Source organism: Lemur catta, chromosome 5 (assembly GCF_020740605.2).
Source record: "Lemur catta isolate mLemCat1 chromosome 5, mLemCat1.pri, whole genome shotgun sequence".
Taxonomy (NCBI): domain Eukaryota; kingdom Metazoa; phylum Chordata; class Mammalia; order Primates; family Lemuridae; genus Lemur; species Lemur catta.
Window position 1 is genome coordinate 75,415,861 of NC_059132.1, and position 16,482 is coordinate 75,432,342.

At 38.5% G+C, this 16,482-nt stretch overlaps 1 protein-coding gene across 3 annotated transcripts in view; it reads right to left on the reverse strand.

The window, feature by feature from the left end:
• The window catches only part of FBXW7 (F-box and WD repeat domain containing 7), a 186,577-nt gene extending 172,030 nt beyond the window's left edge, over window positions 1–14,547 (reverse strand). For 2 of the 3 annotated variants that reach the window (XM_045552115.1, XM_045552116.1), the window contains exon 1: window positions 14,211–14,547. The gene's annotated coding sequence lies outside the window, so the exon portion shown is untranslated. The remainder of the gene's footprint in view (window positions 1–14,210) is intronic. The other variant, XM_045552117.1, reaches the window with a different exon arrangement.
• Window positions 14,548–16,482: the final 1,935 nt, after the last annotated feature.

Sequence of the window (16,482 nt, forward strand, 5' to 3'; positions counted from 1 at the left end):
AGAGCAATAATATCATTCTCAAAACTTCACAGGTTAAAAAAATTTATAACATTTAAGAATTTATTTATTCCACCAACTAGGCACACAATACTATAACTTTAGCATAATTGTTTCTGCCTTTCTAAACCAGTGACATACCAAAAAAAAAAAAAAAAAAAAAAAAACCACCCACAAACCTCAAGTCCTTATCCATTTCTAAGAAAATGTAAATGGAGTTGGATGGGTAGTGAAAAAAGCTAATTTTGAGATCTAGCATGGCCATATAATTTGGGGCAATCATCTGGTTTCTAAAGACCTCAGTGAACTTGGCTATTAAAAAAAAAGGAAAAAGAAATCTGAATAAAGTCTAGAATCTAATTAATAATAAAAATCAATAGAAGGAATAATAATGCATGCTCTGCCAACCTTATAGAGTTATAACTAAATGCCACCGAAAACAGCACTTTCATAGCTCTTATTGTTTGTCAGGGACTGTTCTATAAATAATATGTAGGATATAAATTTACAGGTGATACAGATATTAATAGTAAAGGATAGTGATTAAGGTCCAAGGCTCTAGACCCAGACTGCCTGCATACAATCCCAGCTCCACTATTAACTAAACAAAGGTGGGACGTTGATCATGTTTAACTTCCCTGTGCCAAATTTTCAACTATAAAATAGAGACATTAATAACACTTAACTCATAGGGCTATTGTGAGGATTGAATGAGTTAATACATATAAAGGCCACAGAACAGTGTCTGCTACATATTTAAGCACTCAAACGTTGACATCAATATTATTTCTATAATCATGCCATATTAACGTTCCATTCTCAGAAAGACAACCTATGGCAGATGATGTGAGAGAATACTAATGACCCTAAGACTTAGAATCCTAAAATCTAGAACTGTTTATCTGATTACCTCCACCCTAACCCCTAAATTCTTATTTAACAGAATTTAGCTCCATTTAGGCATTTTTAATCTTTAACAGAACATTATTCAGCACTCTACACTTAAGTGTTTGCACAAAACTTTTGATAAAAGTTTACAAAAGCATAGAATTAGTATTTCTGAAAATGTCAAATTAAAATGTATACAGCTATAGTTACAAATACAGCATTTAAAATTACAACCAAGAGAAAAGAGAATATCTTTTACAAAACATTTTTAAAGCCTAATATCTAGGGTTAGCACTTTTTAAATGTAACAAAATTATGAAAACTATTTTAAATCTCCTAATGAAAAATTAAAAATAATAACATACAGATGTCAAAACTATGTCCTCACAGTATTTATTAAATGTAAAACATGGACAAACTAACTCAGTAGGAAATAATTCTATAAAGTATGGGAGAGAAGAAAAAAACGATTATTTTTAAATTACAAACACCAAGTCAGCAAACAAAAATAGTTTAAGAAATTACATATGGGAAATACTCCACAGATACTCACCAACTTAAATAATTTATACCCAAAGACTAATAAGTGTTGATTCTCAAATTTTCTGCTAATGCTTCGCAAAGATGCCAAACCATAGGTTTCATACCCTAAATAATATATTTCTGAGGCTTATTCCCTACCCAAGAATGATCTCCTTCAAAAGATTTAACTCTCACTACAAAACACATTTTACACACAGAAAAAAATTATTTCTAAAAATCACTCTGCTCCCTAATCAGACAGATTTTGCCTAGATAAATTTCTTCTACTGTTAATGATGTATCTGAGATACCTGTTTTTTTGGTGCTACCAAGAGCAAGATTAAAAAATTCAAGTTAGTGCAAATCAATTCAAATTACAGGCTTAAATTTCACAATTATTTTGTATAAGGATATAAACCTGGAAATCACTTCTTCACGAGTCTATTAATCTGCCGTCTAACAAGATGAAATCCTATCATTTTTCTCCTCCTGTATCAGTACAACTTTCCATTTTCAATACCAAATTTCCATTGAAACTTAAGAGACAGCATGCACAGTGATTAAAAGCATAGACCATGGAGTAAGATGGATCTAGATTTGAATCCCAGATCTTTGAGTTCAAATTCCTAGCTATATATCTTAGAAAATTCTCTGACTCTGTTTCCTCGGCCATAAATAGTGTTATTTATTAGAACCCATTTCTTAGGGACTGCTGTTAACAGGTATAAAAAAAAATCCTTAGCCTAACACATAGTAAATACTCAGTAAATGGTAATGAACATGAGCATGAATTATCAAATCTACATTCCTATATTCTGTATTCACAGCCCTCTCTCTTCTTGCTAATTCTTTATAAATCACTGGGGCAGCTCTGAGGTAAAACATCACTCTGAGGTAAAGTATCAATCATCATCAAAAGAAAGAAACCTAGTAGGCAAATTCTTCACCTTCAATTGCCCTCTTTCTTTCCTATGCTTTAGTAGCCTCAGTCATTACCCAGAGTGGATAGTACATACTCACTTTATTTGGGTCCAAATGTACAGAGAAGACCAGGGGACTTATTTAACACTTTTACTTAATGATGGGTTCGTCATGACATAAGAATGATACTACATATTCATCTTTCCAACAAACACAACACCAGAATGGGCCCAGGGGTGAAAAAGAAATCAGCCAGAAGCACTGTTCAGGAAGTATCCCTTGGATCAAAAGTCTCATTACTAAGTCAAGGAAAGTAAGGTCAACTTAAAGCATCAGATATTCCAAAATATCTAGGCTGTTTTATTTCTGGAATATGCTTTCTAGAAATGTAGGAGAAAAAAAAGTTCCCATGAAAACTCTATCTACTATTGGGATTTGCTTGTAATTTATTTTAATTTTAATTCATTCAATGTTTGCTGAACACATACGGGCAGGGCAGGGCACAACACTCAGCATTTGGAAACAATGGTGACAAGACAATGTCTCTTCCCTACCCTCCCCAAAACTTATTTAAAAGGCTTTCCAGTTTTTTGTTTTTTTCTCTTCCATTCCTTAACATACTATAACGCCCACTATGTGGCTGGAATGTTAGGGACTTGGGAGGAATAGGTATTAACTGAAAAGATGAGTAAGACAAGACCCTTGCCTTCAAAGACAGGACAGACCAGTAAAAGAGAGAAGGTACAAATAGCGATGTTAAGTGCTGTGAGAGCCACAAAGATACTGTGGGTAACCAGGGGAAAAAATAACTTACTCTACCTACATTAATCGGGACATACTTCCTAGAGGAGACTGATATTTAAGTAGAGTCTTAAGAGAGAAATGTTTTCTAGATTAAAGGAAAAGAATATTCCAGGCAGAGAAAATAGCAAGACACAAAGACAAATATATATGAAAGAATTTACACGTACACACACACAAATGTACATTAAAGTACAGACATGCTATATATACACAGACACATAGCCAGTGTTTGGATACAAAGGAAATCATCTGAACCACAAAATACAGAAAATGATATGACTATTTTCCCAATTATCCCAAAGATGGTACACAACTAATATTATAAACAGGAGAAAAGTCAGTACATTCTAATTCCAGCCTTAAGGCATTAGGGCTTAATTCTCTTCCAGAAATAAGGGGATAGTGAAAGGAGGTTTGAATGAGAGGCTGGATCTGGACTAGAAGGGCTCCCAGCAAAGAACAGTCAATTCAGGTGGAAATGTAGAGAAAGAAAGGACAGAAGCAAGGAAATCAGTTAAGAGACTCCTGAAATGGACAGGGAATGGCAAGGGTTCAATTTTAAACAGGGGGCAGCAGGGGGCAGATAGATAGAAAAAACAGTCCCTAAATTAAAGAACCCTCAACTTCTTGTGTAATAAAACATGAGAAGAGAAAGAAAGCCAAGATTTCCCCCAATAAATCACTCCATTGACCTTGATACCTGCTTTTTCCTTTAGTATACATTTGACTTTATGAATATACATTATGGCACTCATATCTCATAAGCCCTCTATCCTCAATATACTTTTATATGAATAGTTTGCCATTTTAAAAAATTAAATTAGTAAAATCCATCTGGAACACTTTCCAAGTTTCTGAAAAAGTATAAGCACTTTAATATTACTTTTGGAGTAACTGCCCTGTAACCTTAAAAAAAAAAATCATGAAATCTTTTAAGTTTCCTATATGTCTGTCTTTAAAAATGAATGTTAAATGAAGCCTCTCTATGTCTGTGACCTTTCTTTATCCATAATCAGCATTTATACGGAGCCTAATTGGCAAAGTACCTTACACAAAGAAAATATCCAAATGAGAAACAGGTAACTTAATTACAGAGTAGGGTTTCCCAGCCATGGCACTACTGGCATTTTGGACCAGGTAATTCTTTGTTTCCTGACCTCTACCCACTAGATACCAGTAGCACTCGTCCTCCTCTACCCTCCCCCAAGTATGACCATCAGAAACATCTCCAAATACTGCCAAATGTACTCTGGGGACTCTGTTACAGATTATTTGTTCTGTGCCAGGCACTGTTCTATACTTCTCATTTATTTCGTTAATCCTAATAACACAGTGTCCATGAGATAGGTAGGTATTATTTTCCCCATCTAACAGATAGAAAGGGGAGTTAAACAATTTGCCAAAGGTCACACAAACAGTAAGTGTGATAATCCTGTATTTGAACCCACACAATGGTGGCTCTAGTTCCTGCTCCTAATCACTATTAGGCCATCTCTCACTAATGCCTCAGCATTTATCATGATACTTGAAAAGTAATATTTTGAATCATATCTGGAAGTAAAAACTAAACCTATCCACATAAGCACAGTTAAATTAAAAAGCTTCCAAACTCAATTCAGAATAAATTAATAAACATTTTTTAAGCATTGACTGTATGCATAGCACCATCTTTAGAAACTAGAGTGGTTCAAAGAAAAGGAAATTTATTAAGGATCTGGCTGCAGGACATTTTTCACACATTATCTCTTTGAAATCTCACAGCATCCCTGGGAGGTAGATAGTATCTTTTTTTCAAGAGAGGAATTCAAGCTCAGAATAGAAAAGTGGTCCATGAACTAAAAAGATATACAATTTAATTAAAGAAACAAGAAAAATATACATTTTTAAAAGAAAATAAGTTAAATACGTCAGTTAATAAAAGGTGGGAAATACAAAGTAAGAGAAGGAAAAGCATACAGGTAGATTAGTCAAGAAATACTTCTTAAAAGAGGTTTCCAATATCCCCTCTCTTAAGAAAATGACATAAATGAGCAAAAGGTGAGAAGCTGGGGAAGAGCAACATCTCTAACAGAAGTTTTGGGGACTGAAAGGGAAGTTTTGAGACAGCCAATTTAAGTAGTAAGTCAAGGAAATGATGAAGACTGTAAGCTGCCTTAAAATTAAGATCAAGCTACAGCCGGAGACAATGAAGCCAGTCTACGCTTTTAGGGTCCTCCTACCTCCAAACACTCTCAAGCACAGCAACGGGAACAAACAAAAGAGATTTAAAGGTTAAGACTGATAGAGCTGGTTAATGGAAGCTTAGACATACAAAGTCCAACAACCAAATTTCATAACACAAGTCTATTCTGCTTTATTTTGTCTCCCCCAACCAGAAAGTAAGTTTCAAGAGAAAGGTATTTTTGTGTTTTGTTCACTTAGATCAATGCCTGGCATAGTAGGTGTGCTGTAAATATCTGCTGCTGAATAAAGGCTTTATTCAAAATAATGACACATTCAGGCACAAAGAGCACAAATGCCTCAGCAGTCAAAAAACCAGCAACCTCACAGAAATAATAATAAATTAATACTATAATATTTCTTTGTTATTACCGCAGCAGCTAACATTTACTGAGTGCTGACTGAGCCAGACACTGTGCTAAAGGCTTACATGCATTATCTCACTAGAGCCTCTTAATACCCTATGAGTGAGGCAGGTACTATTATTACCATCCTAGTTTTACAGGAAACACACACAGAATAAATAACTTGCCTAAGATCACAAAGCAACAGAGCTAGAACCTGAATCTATCAACTCCAAAGCTTGCCTCTCAGCTACTATGTCACATATAGAATTACAAAGCTAGGAACATATGGCCAAAAAGAAAAAGAGACAACAAACAGAAGCTCCACTATAAATCAAAAATCCTTTGGCAGTTCCCTTCTCCTAGCAAGTACAGTGGAAATTTTCCCACTCTAAAATACACTGGTTATCCCATACAGATTAAAACTGCAAAGGTTTAAAGAATCCAGATGTTGAAAAGCTATGAACAAAAACCAATCATCTAATCATCATTTCAAAGGGTGGTAGATAACAAGTGGTAACACCCCAAGTCCACAACCCAAAGAAATAACAGGGTGTGACTTCTGACTAAGACTGACCTCAAAACTTCCGGAGCCATTCTCCCTGGTATCTGCCTCTTCTATCCTCCCTCCATTGCTCTGTGTCCCTCCCTCTTCTATATATCCCATCTCTCTTTTCCTGTTGGATGGCTTTTATTTTTTAAGAAAATTCAAATTTTGTTTCCTGCTCTAAATTCCTAAATCTAGTAAGTTAAAAATTTTAATATTTCTCCAATAAAAAAATTCTGCTCGTGTAATATGCAATAGAAAAAGTTTCCCCGCTCATTATATTAGCATTCTAAAATTTCTACTATTAAATTCACACAGTAGCCAATTAAGAGACCACCAGTCATGCAAAAGAAAATTGACAACTCAAATATTTATCTGTATAACCTTCTGGTATTACATACATAATAAATAAGCAAGAAGAAATCAAACAAACTAGAGAGAATATGCTCTTCTCCCCATCTATCCAGTAACTTATTATATATAATTACAAAGTCCATTTTGAAGAACTGTGAAATGTAAAGATTCCTAGAAGCATAACTCCAATTGTTACCAATGAAGAAAAATATTTAAAATACTGGAATTTTTTTAACTAGAATATTCATTAAAGTAACCACCAAACCAGAGATCCACTAGCAGATAAACCAATCTAATTTCTGCATTTACCCAAAAATCTAAAGCAAACACTGATTAAGCCAAACTTGAATAAAAAGTATTCCTAAAAACTGATCTTGTATTTAATAAAAAATGAGCACAAGAAGGGATTACTAAAAAAAAAAAAAAAAAAAATCACATGCTATTCATTCCAGGAAAAGGAGAAAACTAAAATTAAGCGGTTAAAATAGAATCACCTAAATAAAATTCTTTCAATCTTAATTTGAGATGTAAATGATACAGACAAAATTTCTGTTCAACTTCTTAATGATTTTTTTAAAGCTTATTTGCAAGGGTTACAGAGATGGCAGTTAAAAGAGTTGACAACTGAATTACATCTTGATATTTCTAAATGGACAATTTAAATCATGGTCATTATCAGAGATAATTACTAATTATTCAAAAAAGACTCACAGTTCCTGCACTACTGAGATCTCTGGAAATGAATTCAAATTCCAGTTATGTTCAAATCAGTCTTTCTTTTTTATAAATAATAAGCACAGCAATTCTGTCGTTTCTCTAGTTTTTAAGACTTTTTAATAAAATGTTAACGAATTATACACTAGCTTTAGACGCTTCTGAAAACACCACAGATTTAACTTAGTATTATTTGTCAAACTCAAGTGTTGAATTTAAATGTTGGGCACCAAAAGGCCTGACTTAAACCTTTTATCTACATCACACTTTAAAGAATCTTTAACTTAATAAATTAACACTAACGGGTCATATACTATATGGCAGGCATGTTTTATACTATCTCATGTAATCCTACCAACAACAACCTTATGAAGGACATGCTTCCTTCCAACAGGTGATGAAACTGGTATTAGCAGCTTGTCCAAGGCCACATAGCTAAGAACTGTACTGCCCACATAACTGAGTCTTCTGCCTCCATAGTGTTAATGTACTTTATTAGGTAAATGAGAAGTGAACTAGCAGCCTGTTGCCAGCTCCAGGTATGCATGTTTTCTACCATCAAGTAATTATAAATCACTATTTTTAGTGAAGCATCTCCTTCTCAGACCTGGAGAATGTCATAAAAAAGTGTATTATCCTTCCACTGCCCTAAAAAACATGCAATCCTAAAAGGCTGATAAAAATATATACATTCTTCCAAAAACAAACCAGCAATTTGCCTTCAGGCTTCACATTTGGCACTGATATTATGTGGGTTCATTCAAGATGCTGTGGGATGAAAAAGCCAGAAGAAAACATAGTATCATATCCAATGGTGATCCTTTCAGAGAAAAGGCTAAGTGATATTAAAAATATTTTGCACATTTAGTATTTCCTAAATTCCAGAGTAGTCATGTAGAAATGAGCATCTAGCACAATACACTAGGTACATGTACACACATCCACACATACACAGAGAGAAAATGTGCTACCTCCTTCCCAAAGCCAGATTTCCAGCAGCTATCTTTTAACTGGAAAGAAAAGGCAGAGTCAACACAGCACAACAACAAAAACTGCACAATTTTGACTGATCCACTAGCTGGCCCTTAGGTCTGATGGGGGAAAGAGCAAAAAATAAAATACTCAAGCACTAAAGTCTCTTGTGCATTTTTGTTCATTTTTCTGTTTCAACTAACTGCATGGCAGGATAATGCAACACAAATATTGGCTCTCATATTTTCTTGTTATTAGCTTACTGTTTTTAGAGAATTCAAGTATTATTCAAAAACTTTAAAGGAATATTTTAGAAAAATTTTGTTAGACATTAGTTTGTCATTCCAATATCCAGGTCAAGTGCTCAGTGAAAACTGCAGATGACCCCTCAAATACCTGAAGGTGTAACAGAAAGAAATTTTAAATGTATCTGCATGTAAAAATATAATTACTACAAAATATACATCCCATAGTGTTCAGGAAAGGTCATATACACTGAGAAAATATACTCCATTTAAACATACCATGAAAGACATCAAGAGAAAGTACCAATGAGAAAGTAATAAAAATCTAAACATAAATTAAGGCATAACACAGAATGGTTTTATACTTAATGGGAAAAAAGTCTCAAAACAGAACAATTTAACAGCAAGAGTTCATGTTTTAAAAGCAACTTTACGCATCTGTTTGTAACGACAATCCAGCAACACTAACAAAACGAATACAGCTTTTTCCCATGGTCCACTGAAAGTGTCACCAAAATAGAATATTTCTATTTGGTGTATTTGCAGATAAGAAATGAACATCTTGTGTCTTTTAAATTGCCATCCATCCTTAGGCTTGAGACAATGATAAAATTACTCGAAAAAGCAAAAATTAAAAGGAAGATTTTTGAAAGAACAAGGAAACAACTCTCACCAAATGAATAGGAATGCAACTTCATAGTGATCTTCTAAAAGGTATACTAAAATTGTCAGATTATATACTATTTTTTAAAGGGAAGAAGAGAGATTGAAGTACCAATTACATATGTAGAAATACTATATAAAGTAAAAGCAGGTTTGAAACTAACTAAAAAGTGATCACTATTGCAAGAGTTATCTCCACTCCTGCCATAAAGAGGGGAATCCTAAGATAAATAAGATTTATGAAACAAAGGTAAATATACATCATCCCACATAGGTATCTGTTGACATAGGAAACAAATATTTTAATATCAGCTGTACTATAAAATTGCACAAAGGGAATTATCCTTTCTATACAACACATTTGAGATAGATTTACCCTTAAGAATACAGCAAAGTTTTTTTTTTTAAGGCTAGTCAAGTGAAGCAGTGACTATACAGCAAAGCCTTTTAAAGTACACATTTAAATGATTTAAGTGATTTGTTTGAAATTAACAAAAAAAAAAAAACTGTGGAGCCAATAATGCACACTGAATTCATCACTACAAGAGACTAAGACTTTAAGAGGTAGAAGTATCAAAACTTAATGTTCTTATAATTTGACTAATATTATTCAAACCAACTATAAACACTTCTAATTTTACATACAAAGTAAATGCTTCACAATTTGTTTTCAGAACCTTTCAAAGGTATACTCAAAAGCTTCTTCACAGATACTTTTGACCATGATACAAAGCCAGTATATCACTACATGCCAATTATGGTTATCTGTGAACAAGAAATGCAAGTAGTCCCTACTTTTTAGCTGCAACCCTTCAGAGATGTGTCATCACCCCTGTTCCTCAATCCATAGTTTTCATCCCTATGAAGGCAAAAGTTTTTTGAACAGTAGACTCTGTGCTTTATGCAAAATTATTTTAAGGCAGCCCAGAGGAAAGCATCTCAACTAGAAAACAGAGACCACCACCTAAAACTGCCAGTCCTGGCTTTGTAGGATAATGAAGCTTATACTCTATGTTCATGGATCTGGCAGTTGTCTAAATCTAGGGATCTGTAAATTACAGCCATAGGCCAAATCCATCCTACCTCATTTCTACATATGAGATTTTATCGGAGCACAGTAACACTCATTTGCTTCAGCAATGTCTATGGCTGCTCTCACACTACAAGAGCAGAATTGAAAGTTGCGACAGAGACTATGTGGCCCACAAAACCTAAAATATTTAAGTGGCCCTTTACCAAAAAAGTTTGCCAACTCTTTCTCTACACAATGAGATGTCAGAGGCACCACAAGACTTCTCTAAGAACTATCCTCAAAGGAGAAATGAAATGGGCTGCTGCTAGCCTAGGCATGGATTTTGGGGTCATCTGGTGCTAGAACACACACACACACATACGCTCTCAAGGTTCTCTAATCATCCCTTATTAATCCCAAAATTGCCAAGACAAAGCACATGAAATTACTATTCCCTGCTACTACAGAGTCCAATCTGTTCCCCTGTCTTTACTAGTAAACCATGTTAACCAAAAAAGGTTGCCTTTTAAATTCATCTAAACATGGCTTCCCCTGCATTAAAAATCCTGTGGAAAGTAGAACATGAAGAGTGGAAGGCCCCCATATGGCATATGTTCCAATCACTATACTCTCACCCTGGAATCACCTTAGATCTATCTCCCCATCTAAATTATCTCTTCCTCGGAGGGTTCTGCCATTTGAATAACCACTCTTAGAAAGTCAAAGAAGCCACTGGAAAAGCACTAAATTAAGTGTGAATACATATTCCCTTCCTCACAATCCTTAACCCTGGTTAAAGTCAACACTTAATGCAAGCCACAAAGATGTCTAAATTTTAAATGCCAAGTTGTTTTTGTTTTTTAATAAAAAGGTTAAAAGAAAAAAAAGCATTTTCAGCAATGCTGTGCCAACACAGGGATATCCCCTCCATTGTATGGGACACAAAGACACACACCAACTGCGAGCAAGGGAAGCAGCCTTCTCTGTCAGCTATTTTTAGCCCCAGTTCGTCATATTAAGACCAAACTTAGGATAATTATATTGCAGAGCAAACTTTAAAAATATGAATTTGGGGAAACAAATTTGTCCCTTTATTTATAAGTTTCTTAACAATGAAATTCTATATATTCTTCTGAACTTAATCTTCAAGGGGTCTATATACTCTATAAAGAACTTACAGCTATTTCAAAAATATAGAATCATATACCCTGGGACTAAACCGGTGGCCATGTTTAAAGGCTGCTCCTCCCTTTCCAATTTCAATTCCTAACCACTTTTAAAACATCTAGTTTAAGGAGTGTTTCATTCATTCTCTGTTTTTACTGTCTCTTTGCTTACTTTAACATAGATTTTTTTCCTCCCAATTAAAAATACGAATTTTTCAGCTCTTCACTCTCCATCAGCACTCTGGGAAACCTAAATATTTTGAAAATGACTCCAAACTTTAAATTTTTAGCATATTACTTGTTAAACTACTTTGCTGTCTTGAAATTGCATCAGTATCCAACCTTTGTCCTAAAATTTAATGTCCAAAACAAAGTCCATGGCCCTGTCTCCAAATTCTTTTTTGTAAGAAACCACTAGTACCATACTAAAATATTGGAAACATCTTCTTTTTTCATTCCTTCTGTATAGCCCCTGGATGACCATGCTGTAAAAACATGAAAAACAAAAATCCTAATCCAAGCATAAAACCTTTTAGCCTAAAATGTAATTTCTCCATAGTTGTCTGAAACTACCCTCTCAGGAAGACTTCTCAATTGATTCTTTGGGCTGTAACCATGTATCTACACAATCACAAACTGACCTTAACCCTACTCAACAACCTCCCTCTGTATTCCCCTCAAATTAACTTCCTAATTTTATCTGTCCTTCATACCCTAAAATTCCAAAAGTCTTAAATATTCTGTCTCCACTTGCTCTTTTCTTCCTAAAAGAGATCTTCCCAGATTTGGCTCTGACACTCCAATTAGTTCTACATGTACAGACCAAAAGCAACATTTCCCTAGTAAAAAAATGCACAAATAACATTCACATCCATAAGGTACCAAACACAGTATCTGGCATATAGTGGTCTTAGGTAAATATTGGTCCATTCCTCCTTTCCTATAGTTTTGTGCAATTTGCGTTTGTCTCCACCAACCATAAGTAAAAGCATCTCAAAGCAGGAACCCCAAATACTTTGTCATTCCTACATGTAATGAAACATTACTATAATTTTTAACCAATTACCAGTCGTAGAAAAAAAGTCTTAAAGTCAGTAAGAAATTTTAGTAAAGTACAATCTATAAACTATAGTTTGTTGGCTTGTCCTCCTCTCCTTCCCAAAATACAACCTCTGCATGACTAGATTTCTCTTCATCATATCTTTGTGAGAAATAGAATACATGACTTCCTCAAGGTCACAAATAACAGATCCAGAGACTTTTTTTTTCTGATTCTAACATTACATCCACTATTCAATATTTTCATGTCAGTACATATTTACAATGGATAGAATTTAAGGTTCCTTACAAAAGCATAACAAGGCATCTAAAGAAAAACAAAACAGTGGAAGAAGTTACAGAAGAGGATAAAGTGATCAAAGAAATAGAAGAAATTATTTTCAGACAGATAAGAGTTGAGGAAGATGATGGTAGACAGGAATAATCAAAGTCTATAAAAATCAGGAAAAGATGAACTCAGATGAACTTGAGAACCATTTCTCAAAACACCAGCTCTCTGGATGTGACTTGAAACTTTAAGGACACAGGTATGGAATATTTAAATGAATTGTTATGTGATACAGAGGCCAATAAACTTGCAGAACTCATTACTTTAACAGAGAAAAAGTATAGGATCAAAACACTGTTAAGTTTGAGAAAGTTTTAAATAACAAAATCCTGAATGGAGAACTTAGGATAGATAGATAGATAACCCCAGGCTTATATTCATTTCCACAAAGTATCTCTCAGCAGTGGCTTCTGGAGAGAGAGCAGGAGCCCACACAGTTGTCTAGATGGACCATAATTCTCAGTATAGTACTGTCTATGCCTTCTTACATAAAATTCCACTCTATGTTTTACCCTTAAGGTCTGTATAAACACTTGAAATGTTAATTACTTTCATGCACCTCTAATTTGGCACTCTAAGAAGACAGACCTAAAATACAAGTCAAAGATTTTATAGACTTCAACTTTAAAATAATGGAAGGAAAAAGTCATTCTTGAAAGAATTAAGTATCAAAAGTTTCTCCTAAATAAATTCAAAAAAGCAAAGCCTCAAACCATTCTCCCAAATAAAAAAGTGCTGTCATTTAAGATAAATGTTACTCAAAAAAAAAAAAAATGGATGAAGGAAAAAGATGTGACAACTTTTACAAAATGGTTAATGTAATAAATGTTCTTCTCCAAGTAAGCTGTGATTCATAAGAACTCAGAATTTCCTGAGTAACTGAAATCTGTTACAGTGTCCTCCTGACACACAGGAATTGGACCCAGGAACCAAGAAGGTAGAAATCTCCTGTAACAATAACTACTGGAATGTATATCTCTTAAGGAAGATTGCAAAAAAAAATAAAGGAATTGTACCTTCAGAGGTTCACAGGCTAAGTGGTTCTCACTTGAGAACTCCTATCAGAGTACCCCAGAAACAAAAACTACAGTGCTGCATCACACCTGGTGTACCAGGAAAAGGTATATTACAGAGATGTCCTACGTGTGCACATATGCTCTGGCTTCCTCAATTTCCCTTTGCCAATTACTGGCCAGAAAGGTGCAAGAATCCATTCTGGAGAATGAAAGATCTCTAAGAAAAACCTGTATATTTGCACTACTCGTACAAAGAGCTAAAAGATTACAAAATACAGGACTACCTAATACCTCCTCCCCTCTGTGAGGAATAGAGGTATATATACCCTCTCCTCTACAGACTCCCAGCACTCCTGGAAAACATCAGCATAACTCCAGGAGGAAGCACCGGCATCCTCCCACCTTCTACCCCTCATTCCCTTTCCCCGGGCCACTCACACTTTAGAGAAGAGCCGTGGCGCTGAAAAAGTGGGTTGGTTCCTTTCCTCCTTCGGACTGAGGTGGCAGCTGCGGAAGGCTCCGGCGCCTAACTGAGGAAGAAGCGGTGCTAGCGTAGCTAAACCAGGCGGCCACCCGGTTCTCTTCCGCGCTGCCAGGGTACAGGAGGTTGCAGACCCGCTTACCTCCTCTTTTCCTCTTCCTGGGTCTTTTCAGGCTGTGGCTTCTGCCGGTCCAGGGTCACTTATCCCGGGACAGTCACGTTTGGGAGGCTCCGGATTTTGTTTTTATAAAGTTTCCTCTGGGCGGAGGCTGCGGCCGGCCCCCCGTTCCCCCCCGGCCCCGCCGCCCTCGGGGCTGGGGCGGGGGAGGGGGCTCTAAGAACTCCCAGAGTCCAGCCGAGGAGCCGGGGGGGCCGGCGACTGGACAACGGAGAAGACCCCCTGAGGGGGTAAAGGGGAGGGGGAAGGTAAGGAAAGGACGGCGGTGCCGGCCCTGCTCTCCCCGCCGCCCCTGCCGCCGCTTCACATTGGGGTCCCCGCCCCCCCGGCCGGGGGGTGGTTGCTGAGCTTGGTTGGGGCCCCGGCTCATACAATCCGGGGCGAGATGCTACGGCCCCGGACGGGTGGCCGACGCAGCGGCGAGGCTGGGGACCCGGCCGGCTCCGCTCGGCGCCGCCCCCGCTCCCGGCTCCCGCATGTGTCGCTGCAGCTGGGACCCCCCTACCTACACCTTGGGGGTCCCTCGCCCCACGCTCTGGGACGAGGCAGAAGCTCCGGCCCCTCCTCAGCGTTCTCTCACCGCGGAGCAGCTACCCAGTCCCTGCCCGCGGTAGCCGCCTCCCTGCCCCCCAGCCGCCGGCTTCGGCTCGGGCTCCGGCTCCGGCGTGTGCAGCCGCCGCTGCCGGCCGGGAAGGTGAGGGGGGGAGAGGAGCGCGGCCGCGGCTCCCGCTGGCCCAGGTTAGGGCGAAGGTCTCGGTGGCGCCCAGTGCAAGGGGGCTGGGTCTCTCGGATGCTCCTTCGCTCTCACTCTCTCGGCGGCGGCGGCGGTGGCGGTAGCGCCCGGAGCTCAGCTCACTGTCTCCCTCGCTCTGTGCGGGGCTCTCGCCTCACTCTAGAGAGAGGGGCGGGAGGAGAGCGGCGCCTACCGATGACGCAAGTCACCTAGCAACCACTCTCCTCCCCCCTCCCTTTTCTTTCCGCTCTGAGGCTTCCTCCGCTGGCCTTTTCTTCCCCTTTCCAATCACCCCGCCCTGGGCGACTCTGGCGCGCTCTGATGACGCTCCAAGGGAAGAGGAAGTCGGGGATCGGGGAGCGGGTGGGTGCGCCTCGGGCCGCGGGACTCGCCGCCGCTGCCGCCGCAGCCGCCTCTACGGCCGCGTCAGAACTGAAGAGAGGAAGGGGAGGAGCTGAGTTGAGCCTAAGCTGCCGCCTGATCTTACCCCTGACCCGAGGGCGGCGGGGAGCGCTTGCTCTGTGGCGGTTTGCTTCAGGGCAGGTGGGGACTGCTCCTTTGGGATCTAGGAGGAGACCCAGGCCGCGCGTCCAGGCTCCGGCGCGCGCCACCCGAAGGTGAGGCATTTGGCCCCAAAAAGGCCCGCGAAAAGGCGAACTGATCAAGGAGTTGTCCTACAGCCTGATCTGCTGCACCTGCTCCAGGGAGCGAGCGCCCTCCCCCCTTCCCGTGGCGTGGGGTGAGACCCAGCACTGGATAATGTGTGGTCTGGCCGAGCAAATGTTTGATGAGTGAATGAATGAATGCCTCTTTCAGGTGGCACTCGAGGAGCTCAGAGGCGATAATGGAAGTGCAAGCGCTTTGTAAACTGCAGTGTATTGTAAAAATGAGCATTGTAATACATCCCTCCCCTCCCCCCGCCCATGAAAGGAAACGGGTGCGGCTTGAGTACGGAGTCACAACCTGAGTCTTTAAGGAAAGAGGAGACGAAATGCCGCGGCGGGGGAAGGGAGCCATCCTCGGGCAGACTGTTAGGGCGGGGTGAGGGATGATTGGAAGGGAGCCATCCTCCGAGAGATTGTGTGGAAAGATTTTTGACTGCTTTTCAAGGAGAGAATTTAGTAGTGCCTTATTTTGGGGAATCATTCTCACTTATGGTTTGGAGTTTTGGAGAGCTAGTCTTGGTGGTTCATCATTGGTCCATTACTCTCATCAAGAAATTTTGGCCTGTGTTTCAAGTCTGACTCAAAGGCTGTTTCCTTTCTGAAATAAATATTATTACTATTATGCAGCCATTCCTACGGATGTTATCCTGGAA